Raw genomic sequence first — 23,448 nt, 5'->3', positions numbered from 1 at the left:
TTTGTAGCAAGTATTTCGCAGCTGCGCTTGCAATTAACTAGATATTATTTTCAGTGTTATGTTAATGTGTTCCTTATTTTTGCTCTTCAAATTGTGCTTTCCTGTGTTGTCGTGTGAAATATTGTGACAATAATGGCGTGTGAAAAACGTAATACTAGGCTCCAAAGTAAACTGAGAAATGACAGTGAAAACGAAAGCAGTGTGTTAGCGCCACCGAGTAATGAATTAATTAATGATCAAAGTAGTAATTTGGTAATTGTGCTTAGGGAAATGGAGCGGGCGGCAAACAATGGCGTAGACAGTGAAACGATTAGTGAGCAGGGAAGCATTATCGATCGGTCGGTCGGCAACAGCCCGCCTCAGGAATCGGGAATGATAGGACACAATTCTGCAAATATTGTAGACTCAGGTTTTGGGTTCTCACCGTTTTCTCAAATGAGTGAAGACACATTTTCCGCTTGTCAAAATGTGAATGTTGTCGGTGGAAATTCACTGCCGAAAAGCACTGAGGAACATGTTCCAGACACCAGTGCATTGTTATTACAGTTAATGCAACAAATGGGACAAAAGCTTGAAAAGTTAGACACAATGGAACAACACCAGAGACAAACACAGCAAAAGTTAGACACAGTGGAACAAAATCTTAAAACGTTAGACACAATGGAACAAAATCTTCAAAAGTTAGACACAATGGAACAACAACAGAGACAAACACAGCAACAATTAGATGCAATGGAACAAAAGCTTCAAAAGTTAGACTGAGTAGAACATAAGCTTGAACAAACACGTGAAGATTTAACTACTGAGTTACATAACATCGAATCGAAATGTCAAAAAGTCTGTAATGACGTAAAAACACAAATTTGAGAGCATTTTCAACCTATTTTTTCGCGGTATGAAAATGCATTACAGAATCACGAAGCAGGCATAAAAGAACTGCAAACTGTTGTTCATGAAAATCATCAGACCTTGCAAGCTAAATTTGACTCAGTTGCATCTACCGATTCGGTTACGCAACTTGCAAAAACTCAGGAAAATTTAAAGGACACAGTAAATACTCTGAAACTTGGTTGAAAAAAACACACTGAGGAAATAAGTACACTATCAGAGAAAGTAGCCGAACTTTCGGATCAGTTCACTAATTTATCTACGAAGGTAGATGATAATCTGAATGACACAAAACCGGTAGTCTTTAATGACACAGAAGAGTGCGAACAAATTAGGAAATTCAAACAAAATCAGAATCAAATAAATACGCAACACCAAAGAGAAATCCGGGAAGTACAAGATCAGCTGACACAGGTAATACAAGAGTTACGTATTTCAGAGGACACTCGCGCCCCAATACGGGAAGAGGGACATAGAAATACGGAAAAGCCACAAAATAATAACACAGGGCATTTCGGAAGTTATGAAAGAAATTGGCAATGTGCACTGAATTTTGAGATTGAAACGCCGACACGACGTAACAATGACCGACATGTGACTCGCCGACACGATGATTTTGACTATAAGCTGTTCATTACTACACGTAAATTCAAAACGTTTAAGAATTCTGCCAACGACATTCATCCACAAGCGTGGCTCCATCAATTCTCTCATTGTTTTCCTCCCAACTGGTCATTGGAGCACAGGTTAGAATTTATGTGTGGCTACTTGGAGAATGAACCAGCTGTAAGAATGCGATCGGTCATACACGATTGTCACAGTGAAGGAGATTTTTATCATGCCTTCCTCTCAGCATATTTGTCTCAAGCTACACAAGACCGAGTAAAACATAGCATCATAATGATGAAACATTTCGAAGAATCTGAATTCTCCAGTCTTGTGAAATATTTTGAAGACATATTGCACAAGAATCAATATCTTTCAAACCCATACAGCCCTTCAGAACTCATCCGCATTTGCTTAATCAAATTACCTGAACATTTACGACATATTATTTTAGCAGGACGTTGCAAAGACAACATTGAAGCTTTTCAGGGACTGTTACAAGAACTGGAAATTGACACTGACAATCGCGGAACGCAGGAGCACAACAATTACAGATCACATCCGTCGTAATTCCGCGATGAAAGAAATAATAACTGGACGCGACAAGGCTATTCTCACAACACAAATCGTGACCGAAACAGACACCACCCGTACGACAACCGTTGGCAGAGTAGTAATAACTACAGGGAAAGATCACCTCTCCGCGGTAATGACTATCACAGAGACAATCAGAGAAACAGACAATATGGGAACCAAAATAATTACTATCACGGGAGACAGAATAACTTCAGACGCAACGGTCCACCGTGCAGTGATAATTCAGGGAGAAATTCTCCACAACTTAACTGACAAGAAAGAAACTACAGGAACTACCGACATGACGACAGACGATATGATCGTAACGACAGAGATGAATTGCATCAGAACTGGCGGGATTCAAACAGAGCAGGGCCCTCTCGACAAGACGAATTTGTAGAAGTTAGGTCTCCAAATCCCAATAACGACGCGCGCCAACAAAGAGACAATAGGCAATGACTCATACCGCTGGCAGCCACAAAACGTACGTATGAAACTGACGACGCAGCTGCCGTAGCTAGTAATGAATGGAAGACCTTAGGGACATCTTACTCCAGGAACACGACGTAAAACATAACATCACTGCATATCCTGTGATTCTCATTACAGTAAATGACGTAAAATTTACAGCAGTACTTGACTCTGGCAGTCCCATTTCAGTAATTAGTGAAACAGCTTTTAGAAAATGCAACATATCGAACGATTGCCCCACACTTCCGTTACGTAAGATTAAATTACAGGGTGCAATCTTCGGAAAAAGTGTAGATGTACGCCAACAAACCAATTTAGAATTCTTTTGCCAAAGCCACAGTTTCTCTATGAACTTTCTTATTGTTCCGTTATTGTCGACGGAAATTATATTGGGAGTAGACTTTTTGAATGAATACAAAGCAATCTTAAACTTTCACGATGCTGAAATAAGTTTAGAGAAGGAAGGTAAGTCAATAGCTTTGAAATTTGAAGATTGGCTCTCAAACCATGACGAGGAAATTAATCGGCTTTACCTTCTGTTAGACAACAGTTGGGAATTTTCTACGGAACTAGACACTAACAATCACTCTGCAAGTACTGACAGGGCTGATATCGACATCATATTTCAAATTAATGAGTTAATTCAGAATAAAATTCAAACAATTGAGAACTGTAATGACACTGATAGGCAAGACCTTTTTGAGATTTTACATGCACATTCCACAGTTTTTACTCACAAAACAGGAACAATCAAGGGATTTCAATACCAATTTCGTGTTCGTGAGCATACTAAATTTTGTGTTAGACCATATGTAATTCCGGCGCATTATAGGAACCGTGTTAGAACAGAAGTACAATCTATGCTTGACGAGGGCATTATTGAGCCTGCAGTAAGCTCATACAACAATCCGTTACATGTTGTTGAGAAGAAAAATGGATCGATCAGACTTGTCTTAGATTCGAGACAAATCAATACTGTCATTATTCCTGAAACAGACAGGCCGCAAACGTTGGAAGAACTTCTTCAAAATTTTAATGGTGTAAAAGTGTTGTCTTCCATTGATCTCAGATCCAGCTTTTATCAGATCGAACTTCATCCAGAATGTAGAAAATACACAGCTTTCCTTTGTTTTGGCGTTTGTTATCAGTTTCGGAAACTTCCGTTTGGTTTGAACATTTCTTCAGCAGCATTCATTCGCGGGCTAAATTCCATATTACCTGAGTTATTAAAACGTCACATCACCTTATATGTGGACGATATTGTAATAGCAGAAGCTTCATGGGAACAACATAATCGCATCCTCAACAGTTTGTTACGTATTTTTGCAGAATCTGGAATTACAGTTAACTTGGAAAAGTCTGAATTCGGTAGGTCAAAGGTGAGGTTTTTGGGACATATTATTTCTTCTGAAGGCATTCAGCCGGATCCTGAAATGTTAGAAGCAATCAGAGCCATTCCAGTTCCATCCACAAAAAGAGAAGTCCGCAGTTTTCTGGGTCTCGTAAATTTTTACCGTCGTTTTCTGAATATGCAAATTCTTGTTACACCAAAACTTTGTTCTCTCACTGGAAAAAACACTATTTGGAACTGGGACGAACAAGCACAGTTGGAATTCAATTCTTTGAAAGAATCGCTACTTAACGCGCCAATACTAGCTCATCCAGATCTGTCACAAGATTTCTGCCTTAGCACGGATTCTTCTAAAGTCGGACTTGGTGCCCATTTATTTCAAGAAGCCATAGAAAATGACACTACTGTTAAGAAAACCATTGCTTTTGCTAGCCGAGTGCTAACAAAATCTGAAAAAAATTATTCCGTTATTGAATTAGAAGCTTTAGCTTTCGTTTGGGCATTTAACAAATTCCGTTTCTTTCTTTCTGGTAAGCACGTAAAAGTATACAGTGATCATCGTGCATTACAATTTCTTATGTCTTCAAAATTAAATCATGACAGGTTAAAACGTTGGGCATTGTTTCTGCAAGAATTCCGCTTCACAATAGTCCACATTCCTGGCAAGGAAAACATTGTTGCGGACGCACTGTCAGGCGCACCAGGTGGGTTTGAGAAAAGTAACACAGAAGGTAACCTCGAGAAAAATTTCAGTATTCCTTACATTCAAAAAGTCGCCTTTGAAAACTTCATCACCACATCTTTAAAGGACATTGCTCATGAACAAGATAAAGATCCGATTTGGAAAGACATCAAGAGCAAATGGCATGAAAAGACACACACACAGATTCGGCATTATTGCCTGGTTAGAAACAACATACTCTTCAAACGCTGCACTGTTGATGACAAGCTATGGGTACTTTGCATTCCAGACGATTTTGTTAATAAGCTCATTTGGTACATTCATTTCAGCTACGCAGATTTTGGTCCACGAAAATGTTATCATATTCTTCGAACGACTTGTTATTTTAACAATATGGAAAAGAGAATTCGAAGAGTCTTGTCTATTTGTAAACTTTGTCAAAAGGCGAAACCATCTACTGTCTCACATCGTGCTCCGTTGTTTCCTATTATTCCTTCTAAATTAAAAGAATTTGCTGCAGTTGATCTATTGGGACCCCTTGTCAGAACATCGAATGGATTTTCGTACGTTCTAGTCGCTGTTGAACTTACTTCAAAATTTGTTTCTTTCACACCGTTATGTAAAGCCACTGGACGGTCTGTATCCAACGCCTTTGTTAAAAATTTCTTACGTGAAGTTGGCCACGTTGCTAAAGGCATTTCAGATAACGGACCGCAATTCAGATCTGCTGTTTGGTCATGCATGCTTCGCAATCATAAAATCAAACCTGTTTTTATTTCATTGTACTCACCACATTGTAACCCATCTGAACGGATTATGAAAGAAATCAATAAGCTTTGCAGACTTTGTTGTCACAGAAAGCATCAGCATTGGGACAGATATTTACACTTATTTCAAAACGTGCTGAATGAAATGCCTCATGACTCCACTGCTTTACCACCTACTCTTGTACTGAAGAATGAAAAACCACCGAACAGAATCAGAGAGCTTGTACCTTTCCCGAATACACGTAAACTTCGACACAAAGACATAATTGATTTGGCTATTAAAAATATAAAATCTGCAGCAGACAAAAGGAGAAAACTACACGGTAAAGCTAATGCGAAGAAATTACGTATTGGTCAGAAAGTTCTCATTAAAGCTCATTCATTGTCACATAAGAAGAAACACTTGAGTTACAAATTCTTTCTAGTTTACAATGGACCTTACAGAATCCGACGTATACCACATGATAATTGCGTTGAAGTTGAAACTCTGCGTACTAGGAAGAGTAAAGGTTTACACCACATTTCACATGTAAAACCGTTTATTGAAAAATAATCTGCTTTTTAACTTTGTCTTTGCCATATAACTTTTCACTTTACATTACTAGTATGCTTTGTAAGACTTAAGAAACTTTTAACATGTAACAATGTTTGTAGTTAAATATCCAGTCAAGAACCAAGAGAACTTATTTAAACAGAAATTACGAATGCATTGTTATTGTGAACAGACGACACAGTGTTATTGTGTGTGTGCATTCTTGCTTGTTTGTTGCACGATTACGTAACGAATATAAGGCTCACATACTTAGAACATATACTGGTACTGCTAATGAGATTTTAATGCAACATTTTGGTTTATTTGAAAATACATTCTGAATTTAAAGTGCTTTCTGAGAGATACCAGATGACACAGAGGTTAGTTTATGTGACAGCTACACGATTTTCATCACGACGCTACTAATGAGTGACAATTTACAATGTTGCTTTTGCGGTGTATCTGTTTTATATCTGCACAGTTTTCTGAATTCTTCTGGAAAGAAAAACATGTTTTAGTAGTAACTTTTGTGGTATAGCTACAATGAGACAGCCTTTTCCGTAGCACAACAATACGTTACAGCACAGTACTTTCTTCATCACGGCAATAAGCGTAATAACTAAGATATCTATTCGCAAAGCATTTCATTTTTGTGTATCGTGAGGTAAGTACATTGACTTCTGCAGAACTTAACTTTCGGAGGACGATAACTGCGACACTTCCACAGAGATTATCTTACAACAAGACGCACAGTTTAGCGCTACAGTACACGCATTTGAGTGATTAATTTTGTACTTAAAACATTTATTTCTAAAGATATTTGAAGTACAATGATACAAAGGTATTCCGTGATACATTTCATTCCATTGCTGTAATCTGTAACACCTTAGGGTATTATACATTAATCCTCAGGGGGGTACATGCTTACTTTGTGTACCATGTGTTTGGCAAGCACAAGGAGCCCTAGCTAATATGGTATTTGCTTATACAACTTTACACATCGGTACCATATTTCTCTAACACATAAATTACACAGCTACCTGATCATTTAACAGAGAAAGAAACATTTTTTTTTACTACATCAGTGACAGATGTTTACGTAATTACACAGTTGGATAACTTCACACTTACGAAATTGTATGTTGTTTGTACTTTGTGAACTGTTCATATTTTTTTGGAACCATTGTGATACTATGAGAGCTTTGAATGATATATTTGGTATGGGATCACGATTTTTAAAGTACGTTTGAGGCAGATGACACTTTTGACATGAGCAGAGAATTTTTTTTTAGGTTTTGAAATTATTGGAGGAAGCTACGACGATTTTGAGAGTTGACTGAGGTGTTATGATATTATTACGATGACTATGTGTATTATGCTGTTGCGGTATGTTTATGATCAATAAGCTGATGCTATATGAGTTATTTGAGTATGCTACGTATCTGTTATCATAAAATATTGAAGAAGTGTCGACGAATAAGGTAAGGAATAATGAGCAGTGGTTAGGGACTCACTCTAGTTTGTGAAACAGGTTGTTGGAAACCAAGAATCATACTTTAAGAGTTATGAAATGTATGTAAATGCGTGAATGTATTACAATGGCGACGAAAACTTTTTGGACACTGTTATATCAATAGGATTTTGTTTCTACAGATTTGTAACGCAAATTCTTGACCTGTGAAATATTTTTATACGAGACTGCCACTGTAGCGGAAACTGTTGTCGTAAATATTTCGGTAAGAAAGTTAAGTGACCACCTGCACGTAATGCGTCGTGGGCACCCAGATGGGCGACAGTCGCCTGGAAAGAAGTCATTAGTGTGTGCCAGAGGCGCAGGTGGAGAAGAAAAAAAAAAGGGAGGCCATTATCCTCGCTTTGTAGAGAGCATCGCAAAAACAACACGGTCGAACTTGAAAACATATGATTACACTGTGGAGCTCTTAATTTATGATATTTACTGAAATGAAATGATGAGAAACATTTCACATCTATTGTCTTTCTAGATGAGATATTTTTTTTACTACTTATGAAATGTCACATGGCTACTGAATGATGTTCTTATGCTTTGCTTTTCATAGTTGCTTATTTCATTTGATAACTAGTTTCTAGCTGCACTGCAGCATTGGTTAAAATAAAATTTTATAGATGTACTAATATAAATATTTTCTGTCTACAGATCGAGTAAATAATAATTTTTTTCAAAAAAAAAGAGGGAGCACAAAAAGACATTTTCCTTCACAGGAATTGCATAAATAATTTCTTTATGATTTGGTAACTTATCTGCTAGTGTAAGTTCTCGTGATGCATCACTCTAGTGTTAAGATGTGACATAGGTATTAGACATGGCCATTTTTAGTGTAATACTTTTTCTGCGTGAACTTTGTCATGTTTAGGTATAAGTTATGCTGTTTGCCAGGCATAGTGCTACTGAATTTTAATTTGTGTTACTCTTCTAAGCCAGTTTACTACTGATTTATATTTCTTGTTTGCTGCACATTGCCTTATATTAGTTGTAATATTGCAATTGCTTTCCTAATTTCTATAATGCTTCTTGCTTCGCAAATCTGCATTTTTTTATTGCTGTTTGCGTTAATTGTTTTGTGCTGCTGCATTGCCTCGTCCCTTAGTTTAGCATCTGAGCTCAGTAGATTTAAGTTAGCTTAAGAGGGGGTAGACTATATAAGAAACTAACTATGATGAATTGGAAGAAATGCATTGAGAAGATATAAGAAAATGGTTTGGCCAAAAAAAGGGTAGTGTACAGTGGAGAAAAACTATTTTGAAAGAGGATGTGAACAGAATACAGAAAGCCGCCTTAGATAGTACTTTTGGGAATAATGATGAACAAAGGGAGATCTCCATGCAAAATACTGCAGTAAAACAAACCCTGTCCTTTCCTTTTGTGTCATCCCTCTATATGTTTGTGTACCCTTGTGTATTTGTTTTCTTCCTGTCTCTGTGTAGTTTCATAGAATTTTTTCTTCTTCTAATACTAAGCTACATTCACTATGATGAGGAATACTGTTATCCTCAAATATAATGGGCATTAATAATATGTTATTTACCTTGTAAATATGCTTAGACATTATTTATTCTGTTTTGTTTTAATGCTCATGTGTAAAGTTGATGTTTCAAAAGTTATTCTGATCTTTTATGTATGTACTTCAGTCATTATTTTTGTAACACTGATGTATATGTTTATTTCTATTCTTTTGTAAAGCCTGTACTACAAATGTTATGTGTATTGTTATGTTCATTAATGATGTATTTTGTACCTTTGTAATTGTATTATGTTATAAAATTGTAATTGACACCAGTTCATCAAATTAAGTAACTTGTAGGTTCTATTTCACTGCACACGTTTCCATTGGTCATAGTATATGGACAATATGTGAGAAGTAGGGACTGTTAGTGTTTGCACGTGTGTTAATAATTCAGCAAGGGACTGGATAAGAGCATTGCTGGTTCTAAGGACATAAAAAAAAAATTGCGAGTGCACAAGTGGTGGTTTATGGACTTGCTATATTGTCCGCAAGACTCTTCGATGGCGATTGTGCACCTGCACAGTCGCATTAGATGGCTTCTGGCCATCTCTACAAGGACTACAGTGGGTCTACACCTTTGCTGACTCACCAGTACCATTATTTCTGCAAGGACTGCAGTGGGTCTGCACCTCTGGTGGCCCACCAGTACTGTAATCTCTACCAGGACTACAGTGGGTCTACTCTGTGATGACCTACCTACCAATGTTCTTCAAAACGTCGACTGACTCTGCTGTGGGTTTACTCTGTTGTGGCCCATTACCTGTCTGCATGTCGAGTCAGCACTGTCTTTCCGTTGGAAGGACAATACTACTTCTTCAAGACTGCATGGAAATCCACTACGTCTGTGTGCATTGTCTTTTACTGCTCAGACTTTGAGAAAAACACGGCAATTTTAGTGTGATCAACGATCAGGGCTGTCTTTACGGACTGTGAGAAAGCTTTAGCTTTTGACCAACATTGTATCAATAAGTGTGTGCATTTGATTTCTTTGTTATTGTAATTGTGAAAAATATTTTAACAAATATGTATTGGCCAGTGCCCAAAAAAATTTGTAAAATTTTTTGTGGGTAGCATGGGGGCTATGTAAGTAGGCTGTTTAGGTTTTTTTATTGGTAACGCCACCTCTGTATGAAAATCACTGGCTGTGCTGTGTGCAGTCTGTGGCTGCTTTGCATTGTTGTAATACTCGCCATTGTAGTGTTAGGCAGCTGGCTGTGAACAGCGCGTAGCGTTGCGCAGTTGGAGGTGAGCCGCCAGCAGTGGTGGACGTGGGGAGAGAGATGGCGGAGTTTCGAAATTTATCATGAACTGCTACATATATTATGACTATTGAGGTAAATACATTGGTTGTTCTCTATCAAAATCTTTCATTTGCTAACTATGCCTATCAGTAGTTAGTGCCTTCAGTAGTTTGAATCTTTTATTTAGCTGGCAGTAGTGGCGCTCGCTGTATTGCAGTAGCTTGAGTAGCGAAGATTTTTGTGAGGTAAGTGATTTGTGAAAGGTATAGTTTAATGTTAGTCAGGGCCATCCTTTCGTAGGGAATTTTTGAAAGTCAGATTGCGTTGCGCTAAAAATATTGTGTGTCAGTTTAAGCCCAGCCACGTGTATAATTGTTAAAAGGGGATGTTTCAAAGGTTTAAATATTAATGACGAGTTACCGAACGTGATGAATATGCATCGAAACGGTTATTCACTGGCAAAACGAGCAAAGAATTCAAATAGAAAGAGTATCGACACTTCATGAAACCAACGTTAAATCAGTATGGTAGCGCTGACGTAACCCATATTTCTTACTCAGAACATCCCCTGTACGTAGGTTAAAACTGTCCCAGTAAAATTCTCACGGTATCGATATCAGCTGTAAATAGGCCTAACACCTATACCACTGAAAACATTTCTGCTACATTCTAAGAGTAAAAAAATTAAGCGCCACGAAGGAATAATGTGAATGGGGTGGAAGTCATTATAGGTAATGAACAGAAAATCAGGTCGTTACAACTACAGAGAAATTGGATGATTTATTCAAGAGAAAGAGCTTTAATAAGTGAGCAAGTCAGTGACACAATGGACAACTTCTGGACCTTACACAAACAATTACTCGGCTTGGCATTGACTGATAGAGTTGCTGGATGTCCTTCTGACGCATGTCGTGCCAAATTCTGCTCAAGACGGATATTGTGGCTGATTCTGTTCAAGAGATAGAGTTCCACAAAGTGAGCAAGTCGATGTCACATTGGAACCCTTCTGGATCTTACGCAAACATTTATTCGACTTGGCATTAATTGATAGATTTTTCGGATGTACTACTGACGGATACCGTGCTAAATTCTGTCCATTTGGGGCGTTAGACAGCAATATCCCACGCTGGTAGGAGGACCCTGCCCATAATGCTCTAAATTTTCTCAATTTGAGAGAAACCTGGCGACCTTGCTGGCCTAGATAGGATTTGGCAAGCATGAAGATAAGCTGTAGAAAGGCAACGAATTATTGATATATCGGCCGAAAGCATATCGACATACTGGTCTATAGAAATATCGGATGCACAGTGTAAATATTTATTTATTTAGAGCTACATATTGAAGCACTGATGTATTATTATATTTTCGGTACATCAAAAAGATGGCAGCATCCGTTGGCTCCGTCATTTATAGGATTTGGCTGGAAGGCTTCATGTTGACTTCCCCTTTTTTTTCGTTTCTATCAACACCAACGACCTTCAACTAGGTGGTGAAGTTAAAAGTTGCAGTTTTTGTTAATAGCGCCGAGCATTTCACCTCACACGTCTCCGCCACCGCAAAGACAAATCTTGTTATTTAGATTTTTCTTCATCCTCTTCAGCTGTTGTACTTTAATACTTTAACGCAACTGGTGTGCTATATCCTCACATCGGAAATCTTGTTATTCCAACCACACCCCACTGCCACTTCCCAGTGTAATTAGACTTCTCTTATTTTGTGCAACATACACTTGCTGCACTCAGTCAAAGAGAAAGACTGGACGTGATGGAAACTCAAAAAGTAGTCAGAGTCCTTCACACAGTGAAAGTAAAATTATGTTCTACTTCTATTTCAAAAGAACAACTTCATACATTAACCTAAAATTGTGAAAAATTAATGTAAATAAAAATATCGGCTCTCGATATTGCGATTTCGGTATCGATACATCGATTCATTGAGTCGGGAAGAATATCGTTATATCGATATATTGATGTTTTATCTACTGCCCTAGTCTCTACTGCTAGGCTTCATACTTCCCAAACCGTATCTTGGCCTGCTACGACGTTAGATCTCTTCCCAATAGAGAATTTCTCGATCATTATGGGCAGAGCCCTCCAATCAGTTCAGGATTTTGACGATCTAACTAGCCATGTGGACAGAATTAAGGACGATATTCCTCAAGAGGACATTCAACAACACTGTGAATCAGTGTAAAGCTTTATAACTATTTGCATAAGGGTCAGAGATGGACCAACGCTCACCTGACTTGCTCAATTTATTTATCTATGCATGTATATCTCACTGTCGATTTCCGTCCCATTCAGATAATTCCTTCGTGGTGTGTCGATTTTTTTTCTTAGTGTGTATTTGAGAGTCCACACAGCGTTGAACAGTAATGAAGAGAATTTTATAAACAGGTAAAAAGTAAATTTCTACTTTCTGGCCCTAGACGAGCCAATCGGGACTGACTGACAGCGGTGTCATCCTGTGGCAGTGGTGTCATCAGATTTGGTATGGAGAGCCACATGGTCAGGTCACCGCTCCCCCAGACTCCAAGTCTGTTGACCTTAGAATGGCTACTAATCGGTCGAGTAGGTCCTCTTTTGCCATCACAAGGAGGAGTGCACCCCGTACCAATGCTCCCACAAATGACACACCCATGGTAGAACAGGGAATTGAACCTGCTTCCCACGCATGGTAGTCCGCAGCATATACCTCTCAGCTAAGTAGGTCGACAACTTTTCAATCAAGCCCACAGGAACTACAACCGTCGATGGTATATTACTAACGGTATTGATGACTTATAGCACAAAAAAAATGGCTCTGAGCACTATGGGACTCAACTGCTGAGGTCATTAGTCCCCTAGAACTTAGAACTAGTTAAACCTAACTAACCTAAGGACATCACAAACATCCATGCCCGAGGCAGGATTCGAACCTGCGACCGTAGCGGTCTTGCGGTTCCAGACTGCAGCGCCTTTAACCGCACGGCTACTTCGGCCGGCACTTATAGCACACACACACATTTTAGATCTAAAGACATTTCTGTGGGAAAATAGCGGTTTAAAGGTATCACATACGTACTGAATGTTCGCAGAAACCTTATATGAAAATAAAAAAAAGACATGGAGTCCATGCTTCAAATATGTGCAGTTAGAAAACCAGGAAAACTTAAAACAAACCATGTTGGAGACCTCTATAAAGCATTTCTCAAAAATGTTATGAGTCACAGTAATGTACACAATTATTCAGTATTCACACGGACAAAAACATGTATCGTGGAGCATCTCAACATGAGGTTAAAATATCGCTGTGGATAGAGTACTGCCTCAATGAGTTATATTTATCAACCAAATTTTGGAAATTTGTGGTAAAAACTATGGGACCAAACTGCTGCGATCATCGGCCCCTAGGCCTACATACTAATTAAATTAAATTAAACTAATTTACACTAAGGACAAAACACACACACACACACACACACACACACACACACACACACACACACACACACACACACACACACACCCATGTCCGAGGGAGGACTCGAACCTCCGACGGAGAGAGCCGCACGAACTGTGACAAGACGCCCCCGACCACACGGCTACCCCACGCGGCTATTTATCAATGAAAATTCTCCCACAACTAAGTGCGCAGTATAAATAAAACTGTACATGAAACCACAACGGTGTGCAACACTTAAGCATTAACGTAAATTTTGCATGATGTGTCACTGTCCAGTTACATAGCTCAATGAAACCTGGACCATACGTTGAAAGAGATGCGACCGTACTGTACATATGGTAACTGAGAGAGATACGCAATGAGACTATCTTAAATGACTCTGTTATTCAACGATGGTCCCCTTGACATTTCAACAGTGGGCCACGGTTCTTAATAGCGTGTGTGATTGCCACAGTCGGCAATGCATGCACTGCAACGTGCAGTCATGCTGGCCACAAGGTTTTAAGGAGTTCTTTTGGTATGACGTTCCATTTCACCGGCAGTGCGGATGATAGTTGCTTCATGGTTGTTGCTGCGTATGGACGTACTGCAGTACGTTTCTGCAACACATCCCACACGTGCCTGATGTGACTAAATTCGGCGGAACAGGCAGATTACTCCATTCACCGAATATCCTCTCGTTCCTAGAGCTCCTCCAACGACGCTCTTCCATGCGGTTGAGAACTGCCATCCCTAAAAATGAATTTAGGATCGATTGGTCCTCTGAAAAGCCTCACATGGGGAAGGACTCAAACTGGCTCTGCTGTCATTCGAGAAGAGCACATGACCAGACTTCTTGTTCTTTCAGCTTCAATGACCCTGGCACCATTGCAAACGGTGTTGTCGATTTGTGGGCAGGGAGCAAAACTTACTGGTCGTCGAGAAAAGAGACCACCGTCATGCAATGACAGGGCCATCGTGAGAATGCGTGGTTTAGTCTTGTTAAAGAATGTGGTAGCAATTGTACCCCTGTTTGACGGTGATTCCTTCTTCTTGCCTGTTGCATAGTGTAGCAGTCATATGTCGTTGTAGTTGACTGTAGTCAATGACCTCCTCTCCTTCAGACAGCAATTCTCACCATGCACTTGAAACAACGCTGTGAACAATAGTAAATACCTGTGCTTCTCTCATCACACTTTGTCCTTCTTGGAGTTTCGCAAAGATTCTTCCCCGTGTATAGTCATCCACATATTGTCTTTTGACAAGGCTATTGTGAAGAAAACACACACACTGTCTTTTCCTGTACCTCCAGCTGCCCGGAGATGCCTGAATAATACTAACGGGTGCTAACGTCACGCTAACATCACTCCACGTGATGCCCAGCTTTCTGTTCACAACTGGTAACACGTTCTTATACAGTCATTCATTTCTACCGTGTTATTAATACGCTGTCCGCCCTCGGTAGCTGAGAGGTCAGCGCAACAGAAATTTAATCATAAGGTAATCATAAAGGCCCGGGCTCGATTCCCGGCTGGGTCGGAGATTTTCTTCGCTCAGAGACTGGGTGTTGTGTTGTCTTAATCATCATCATTTCATCCCCATCGACGCGCAAGCCGCCGAAGTGTCGTCACATGGAAAGACTTGCACCCGGCGAACGGTCTACCCGACGGGAGCCCCTAGGTACACAACATTCAAATTTTAATAGACTGAGTTACTTTATGTATCTCATCCTAAAGCTTTTTAGAACAGTATGCTAAGACAAGAAGACAGAGTCGCATTTGTGACAATACATTTCTACATTTTGTGGCCGGCCGCGGTGGCCGTGCTGTCCTAGGCGCTGCAGTCCGGAACCGCGGGACTGCTACGGTCGCAGGTTCGAATCCTGCCTCGGGCATGGATGTGTGTGATGTCCTTAGGTTAGTTAGGTTTAAGTAGTTCAAAGTTCTATGGGACTGATGACCTAAGATGTTAAGTCCCATAGTGCTCAGAGCCATTTGAACCATTTTTTACATTTTGTGTATGCTCACATTAAAGCAATTAATTTGCGTAAAATAAATTGTGTGCAGTTGATTCTGAGTATACAAGACGTTAGTGGTACAAGTACAGGTATTGTGATCTTTGGTACCTTAATATGTACCCACTCCTGTGTGTTAGTTGTTTTTTCTCAGCGTCTAACAGTTTTCCCGCAGACGCATGACATAATTTATTACCTGATGTTTTTTGGATGGGCGTAACTGCACTGAGAAATGAAAAATGGCTCTGAGTATAGACTTACCGTTTAGCGCTCACGTGTTCACACTTAAATGCCTGATGTTCTACCCAGGGTAAAATAAACATTAATGACTTATTAATGACTTGCTTGTGCCGCGTGTGCTTGGAGATACCAACCAACCTCAAAATATACTGTTTGTTATAGCTACCATTATTAATCTGTAGATGGAGGAAATACTGATGTAAAGTTGTTCAGTACGTTGTCCTATACCCCTAACATCCTATACAATCTTACACAACACAGCAAATAAAAAACCGTGCCTACCAAATTCGTCAACGTAAATAATCACGATCATCAAAGTGCGACAGACAGACACAAAAGCTTACCTTGTATTGTAAAGGACAGTAAACACAACGAAATAGCGTAAGTTTTCAACACTGCAAAATTGCAACACAGTAGTCAACCGGATTTATTTGTTGTTAAACACGTACTGAGGCGTAGTGACAATAGAGTGCTGTTTCTGTGCGTAGTTTTGCCATCAGTTATAAACCAGCTGAATAGATACTATAGCTGGAATATGTGAATAGACATACAACTCTGCAAACCATCTGTTGTCGTAGCATACGTGATATAATGTGATCTTGTAGAGAAGTTCATTAACAAAAGATCCTGTTGAGTCATCTAATCAAACTTATAATTACAGTTGTCTACAATCAAATGTACTATGTACACAACGTTTTTCATATTTTAGTTTCTTCATACTCTTATGATTCTCATGTTTTTTTGTGATAATGTCACTTGTTTATGTTTCATGCTTGCACTCCATGATATTTCTTGATAGTTTCGTTTACGGTGGTATGTACTACTGCGTACCCTCTATAGTTTGCAGGATACTCTCACATTTCCGTTAATAGCTGCCTCGTCAAATTCTGCCACCGTTTGACCATAATCATGTTTGCAATCATACCCGAAGTTTCCCACAGAAGCAAGTCACTCCTTATTAACGTACACATTATTACTATTTACAGTCATTTTATGCAGTTTAATCCTTCGGCAACTCAATATAGAGCTCTTCCCGTTCCTTATCGAAACATGAGTACATTGCACGATAAATTTTAGAAACACTCCCAGTAAATACGAGTGTTGATCAATAATTAATGCCCCTAGTGTTGTTACATTGTTTGAAATAAATACGACAACGTCCTTTTAGTTCTTTCATGATTGGCTGTTTCTTCTGCACGTCTGAAATATTTTGAACAATTATGACACATAGCAGAGCAGAGCAGTAGTAAAATATTATGTCTAGAATGGCGCAGACGCAAGAAATTCATTACAAGCATTGTGCTGTTATTGATTTCTTGTTTGCTGAAAACAACATGCTACAGATCCATAGCCTAAACGATTTTGAACTGCGTTTGGTAATGAGGCCGTTGTTAGGGAAGTATTTTTGGGTGATGGGGAAGAGCATTCAAGCGTCAGAAACTGCAGAAACTGACCTCCATGTTCGGCCACGTTCTGGACGTCTTGTCAGAGCCACTGCTACTGACAGCCCGAGAGCTTACGTGCTGTTACACGACACGGGTGAATGTAAATAGAACATTTTAAGGTCCACGTTATCATTCAGTCGTGCTTGGTGTAGCATGATACCCTGCCTGAGTTCCCTCAGCGTACTACTGTCATTATTCTTGCCGGAATACAGACATTTCAGAAGCTTATTATCGCTAAAGCAGCGCGGGACAAGCCTGTTCATGCTACACTAGACTGTTAGTAAGGATAAAAGTAGATGTGTTTTGAGGTGTGATCACTGTCCACTACAACCCTGAAAACTCTAGTTCTTTTCACTAATTTCCCTCTTTCTGATACCTGGTATGATTTTCGTAGAGGCTGTTTCATATCCTTTGATCGTCCTAAAATTATTCATCAAGACTATTTACTTTTCATTTACTAACTGTTGTACGATCTAAAATTCTAGATTAAACACTAGGACCTGCCATCGCTGGGATGTAAATAACTGTACATCTTACAGTTATCAGTAGTTCAATCTTTAGCATTTTCTAGATTTTAGATCGCATAATGAATTTAAATGCATCACATGTATCATCATGTATCATAATGTATCACAATGAACGTGCTGGTACGACATTAATCATCCGTATGGCATTGAAGAGCCTGTATGCCTTTCTAATTGTGTTACGAAAAATTAAAAAAAGTGGATATCACGAGGAAACCCATGGGACAAATCTCTTCTCCGATTAAAATTGAGACAAATGTAGGACAGTGTGATGGTCATTCGCCAATCGCATTCGATTGTGTCCAACAAAGACTCGGATCTGCTGAGTTGTACACTGAAGTGCCATAAAAACCGGTAGACACATGTGTATTCAAATACAGAGATATGTAAACAGGCAGAATATTGCGCTGCTTTCGGCAACGCCTATATCAGACCACAAGTGTCTGTCGCAGTTGTTAGATGGGTTACTATTGCTACAATGGCAGCATAGTCGGCGCACAAGGTGTGGGACACAGCATCTCCGATGTAGCGATATAGATTGATTCTTCCGTGTGACCATTTCACGAGTGTACCGTGAATATCAGAAATTCCGTAAAATATCAAATCTCGAACATCGCTGCGGTCGCAAAAGATCCTACAAGAACGGGAACAACAAGGACTGAAGAGAATCGTTCAACGTGACAGAAGTGCAGCCCTTCTGTAAATTACTGAAGATTTACATGCTGGGCCACCAACAAGGGTCAGCGTGCGAAACACAACAAAGCATCATCGGTCATATTCGTGTAGCCATAATGACTGCACGACACTAAGCTTCACGCCTCGCCTGGGCCCGTCCAGTCCGACACTGGACTGTTGATGACTGGAATCATGTTACTTGGTTGGACGAGTATCGTTTCAAATTTTATCGAGCAGATGGACGTGTACGGGTATGGAGATAAACTCACGAAACCATGTACCCTGTATGTCAGCAAGGGACTGTTGAAGTTGATGGAGGTTCTGTAATGCTGTGGGGCGTACGCAGTAAGAGAGATATGGGACCCCACATACTAGATACTACTCTGACAGGTGACACGTACGTAAGTAACCTGTCTGATGAACTTCATCTATTCATGTCCATTGTGCTTTCGGACGGACTTGGGCAATTCGAGGATGACTATGCGACACACCACACGTCCAGAATTGCTACAGAGTGGCTCCAGGAAATGGACATTTTTGAGCATATCTGGGATACTTTGCAACGTCGTGTCCAGAAGAGATCTCCATCACGTCGTACTCTTACGGATTTATGGGTGTCCTGAAGGATTCATGATGTCATTCCTCTCCAGCACTACTTCATACATTAGTCTAATCCATGCCACGTAGAGTTGCGGTACTTCTGCGTGCTGACAGGGGCTCTACACGATATTAGGCAGGCGTGCCAGTTTATTTGGCTCTTTAGTGCAAACTCAGTCTTCTGAGGAAGAAGAACATGGGGAACTGAAGTGAACTATCTTTCGTTTGCTGATTATTACGCCGCAGTATCAGTTCAGACTCTTCAAAAACGTAGCCAGCCAAAATGGGACTCGGGATCTCAACTGAACTAAACCAGCGACAAACGAATACGATGAAAAACAATTCCTTGAAATATGTATGGGATGGAGTGAAATCGACTATATAGGTAAAGATCAGAGAAAGCAACGTTAAAGTGGAAATACCATACTGATTGACGAAAAATTTCTGCATTAAACGTTGCATCTTCTGGAATGTCAAAGTAAGGCATTACCGAACAGAATATCTGTATGAGAGTGAAGGACTTACCGTGAACTAAACCCGGGAAGAGTTAGAGGTTTAGGAAAGGAGAATTATAAGGAAATCATGGACGCAGTTAGCACTGAAAACGGATGGAAAGTGGGAAGCAACGTGAAAGTTACCAGAACGTGGGAAGAGTTTCGGCGACCATGTAGGAGAGGTTGCTCACATGTCGAGGACAACTATACACAACGAAAATAAATTAACTAGGGAGGTATTCCACTATCTGTAGACAAAAAAAAAATTGGATTAAGGGATACAACGAATCATAATACTATAGAAACGATTGTATTATGGACAGAGGCACAAGAAATGGAAATGTATTATCAGTGAAGATTATGTGGCGGTAGAGAGAGGAGGCAGCCAGAGGCAGGGGTGTAGCTCAGCCACCGGGAATGCGCAGGCCGTAACGCGTGGACGTTTTTACAGGCGACGTGCGCCGACTGCAGGTGCGGCAGCGGGCAGCGGCTTCTCTCGCTGCTGTCAGTCCCACAACCTCGCCTATCTTCTGTGTCGGCAAAGCGGATCATTATTCATTATTATAATTCAGTGTCTTGTGCTAAAGACAGAGAAGACAATGAAAATCAATTTTCCTTGGGAAACCTTTAGAGGCCGGCCGGTGCGGCCGAGCGGTTCTAGGCACTTCAGTCTGGAACCGCGCGACTGCTACGGTCGTAGGTTCGAATCCTGCCTCGGGCATGGATGTGTGTGATGTCCGTAGGTTAGTTAGGTAGTTCTAAGTTCTAGGGGACCGATGACCTCAAATGTTAAGGAGGAGGAGGAGATTAGTGTTTAACGTCCCGTCGACAACGAGGTCATTAGAGACGGAGCGCAAGCTCGGGTGAGGGAAGGATGGGGAAGGAAATCGGCCGTGTCCTTTCAAAGGAACCATCCCGGCATTTGCCTGAAGCGATTTAGGGAAATCATGGAAAACCTAAATCAGGATGGCCGGAGACGGGATTGAACCGTCGTCCTCCCAAATGCGAGTCCAGTGTGCTAACCACAGCGCCACCACGCTCGGTCTCAGATGTTAAGTCCCGTAGTGCTCAGAGCCATTTGAATCCTTTAGAAACATGTACTGTGGGCGTCAAATCTGATTCTCGCATAAGCGTCAGCTAGCCAGTGCTCTTACAAAATTGACGGACGTACTAAGTTAACCTATAAACAAAGACAGACGTCATTGAAGAGCCATTTTGAGTTCGGTGCAGCTTTCTATAATGACTACTATGACATTCTACTTCCTTAACTCACAAGTCAAAACTTTTACGGTATGTTGAACATTTCTTGGGTATTCAGGCGGGTAGCGTCATCCAAGTGGCGCGATATTTCGGCAAGCCGACTTCTTGCAATCTTCAGGCGTTCTTGGATTCTGATGGATCTCTGACGCTGGCGCTTTACAAACGGGCCTTGGCCTTGGCCCGAGGTGTAGGAGTTTTGACTTATTACAGTCTTTCCTCCCGTTCCTGATGATGCGATGATGATGTGGCCTCACGGTATGGTTTGTCCTCTCGTTGTCCAGTGTCTGTCCTGTCCTGGCTACTAGCAGGCAGGCATACTAATGGACTTTGATGTTTTAGGTCTTCTTTTTCTCGCGAGAGACGTTCTGCAGCGCTGTCTGCAAGTCTGCAGACAGCTTCCTCGTGCCGTCGCGAACCGCACGACTGCGTTCTGTAGGATGTATTCCCAGTCGCGCGACGTGAAGACCGGGTTCGCGTTGATGGTGTTGAGATCTTTCTTGGTGACGAACTCGAGCAGAATTGCCCGATGCCCGCCACGTATCTCAAACGGCCTGTGTAGGAGCGACGGCTTCCGTTCCCCTTCCGCCTGGGCGAATAGGTACGGGTTCTTTTTGGCGTTGAAGCGCCCATCCCGTACCATGGTGGCAATCTTCTTCAGCACGTTTGGCATGTTCGTGCTGTCCGGGAAGGGTATGATGTCTGTGCGAAGATTGCCATCCTCTTCTTGCTTCCCCTTCTGTGTTGATTTCCCGCCTGGAGTTGGAGAAGGGGAGGACGGTGCCACGTCCACGGGCGTCTCCCCGGTCTCCTGCATTGCTACAGGTTCCGGGGCGACGTCCGTCTGAGTGGCCACGTCCATCTGCGACGGTAGGTCCGTCTGCGTGACGGCGTCCACCCCCACCGGGCGCACCGCAGGAGAGGCGGGCGCGGGGGCGGGAACCATCTTCTCATTCAGAACCCGCAGCTCCTCGCGCAACTGCTGGAGCTGACGATGAACTGCGACAAGTTCTTTGAGCGCGGCCCGTTCTGCCGCGAAGGCGGCTTGGAGGCCGGCCATGGCATCGTCAGTGGCGGCTTCGTGCCGGCGCGGCTCGCACCCCTCGACGGCACGGTGAGGGGTGAGGGGGGGGGGGGGGCAAGACGGCCGTCGTGGCGCTAACACCGCCGCAGGGCGTGGTGCGGCGGGCTGACGGCGTGACTCCTTGAGGTAGCCGCAGCTACGCGAGTTGGCGGCGTGTGGCCCGCCGCAGTTCGCGCAGCTGCTGGCCACCCGACGAGGCTTCGTGCAACTGCGCGTGTCGTGAGCCGCCGCGCTCTTCAAGCACGCGACGACGAGTCTCCACCGCCTCTTTGAGGATATAGTCGCAGAAGGTTTTCGATTGCTGTAACACCTTTGTGCCAACGTAGTTCATGTCATGTCTATGTGAGAATCATTGCTCTGCGACGGTGGACTTGGTCGACTATGCGTTGTGTATGTGGCGTTTATGTTCACTACATCTCTCGTGTAGCGTCCGGATGGTCTGGCCTACATACATTTTCTCGCACTGGCAAGGAATGCTGTAAACTCCCGGTTTCCGGAGCCCAAAGTCGTCCTTGACTGATCGTAATAATGTTTTCGTTTTGGATGGAGGGCGGAACACCCACCAGACATCGTATTTTCTGAGTATTCTGCCAATCTTTGCCGATTTGTTCCCGACGTATGGTATAATCGCCGTCGCAACCGGTTTGTCTTCGTCTTCGGAAGGCTCCGGTCTCGGCTTCTTAGTTCTTAAGGCGCGTTTTATCTGCCGGTTGCTGTAACCGTTCGTGCGGAATACGGCCTGCAAGTGCCTCAATTCAGCTGCTAGGCTGTCACAGTCCGAGACTTCGCGTGCTCAGTGCACCAGTGTGCTCGGAACACCCTCTCCTTGTGAAGAAGCATGACAGCTGGAGGCATGCAGGTACAAATGTGTATGGGTCGGCTTACGGCAGAGATGTGTCCTAGTGTGCCGTCTGGTCTTCGCTTGACAAGCACATCCAGAAATGGATGCTTGTCTTTTTTCTTCTACCTCCATCGTGAACTTGATATTCTGGTGCAGCGATTTCGGATGCTACAGAAAGTCTTGGAGGCGTTGTCATCCGTGCGGCCAGATTACGGATGTATCGTCTACATATCGAAAAAAGCAAGATAGCTTGTAGACTGCCGACTCGAGAGCTTCTTCTTCAAAAGCCTCCATAAACATATTGACCACTACTGGAGATAGCGGACAGCCCATCACTACTCCATCTGTATGTTCGTAGTATTTCGCATCGAACAGAAAGTATGTTGACGTAAGTACTAATTCGAAAACTTTCGTTACTGTTGGGCCCAATTTTTCTCCTATTAGGCTTCGGGAATCTCTTAGAGGTACCCTAATAAACAAGGATACCACGTCAAAGCTCAGCATGTGGTCTTCTTGGCCCAATCGTAAGTTCTGGAGCTGATGGACGAAATGCTCGGAGTTTCTGTTGTGGTGCTGACATTTGCCCACAAAGAGACTGAGCATCGACGTCAGGTGTTCTGCTAATTCATATGTTGGTGCTCCAGTGTTGCTTACAATCGGGTGGAGAGACAATCCATCCTTATGGACTTTAGGTAG

The sequence above is a fragment of the Schistocerca nitens genome, chromosome 3, assembly GCF_023898315.1.
Source record: "Schistocerca nitens isolate TAMUIC-IGC-003100 chromosome 3, iqSchNite1.1, whole genome shotgun sequence".
Classification (NCBI taxonomy): Eukaryota; Metazoa; Arthropoda; class Insecta; order Orthoptera; family Acrididae; genus Schistocerca; species Schistocerca nitens.
The sequence above is the reverse complement of the archived record's forward strand: the minus strand, read 5'-3'. Positions refer to the sequence as shown.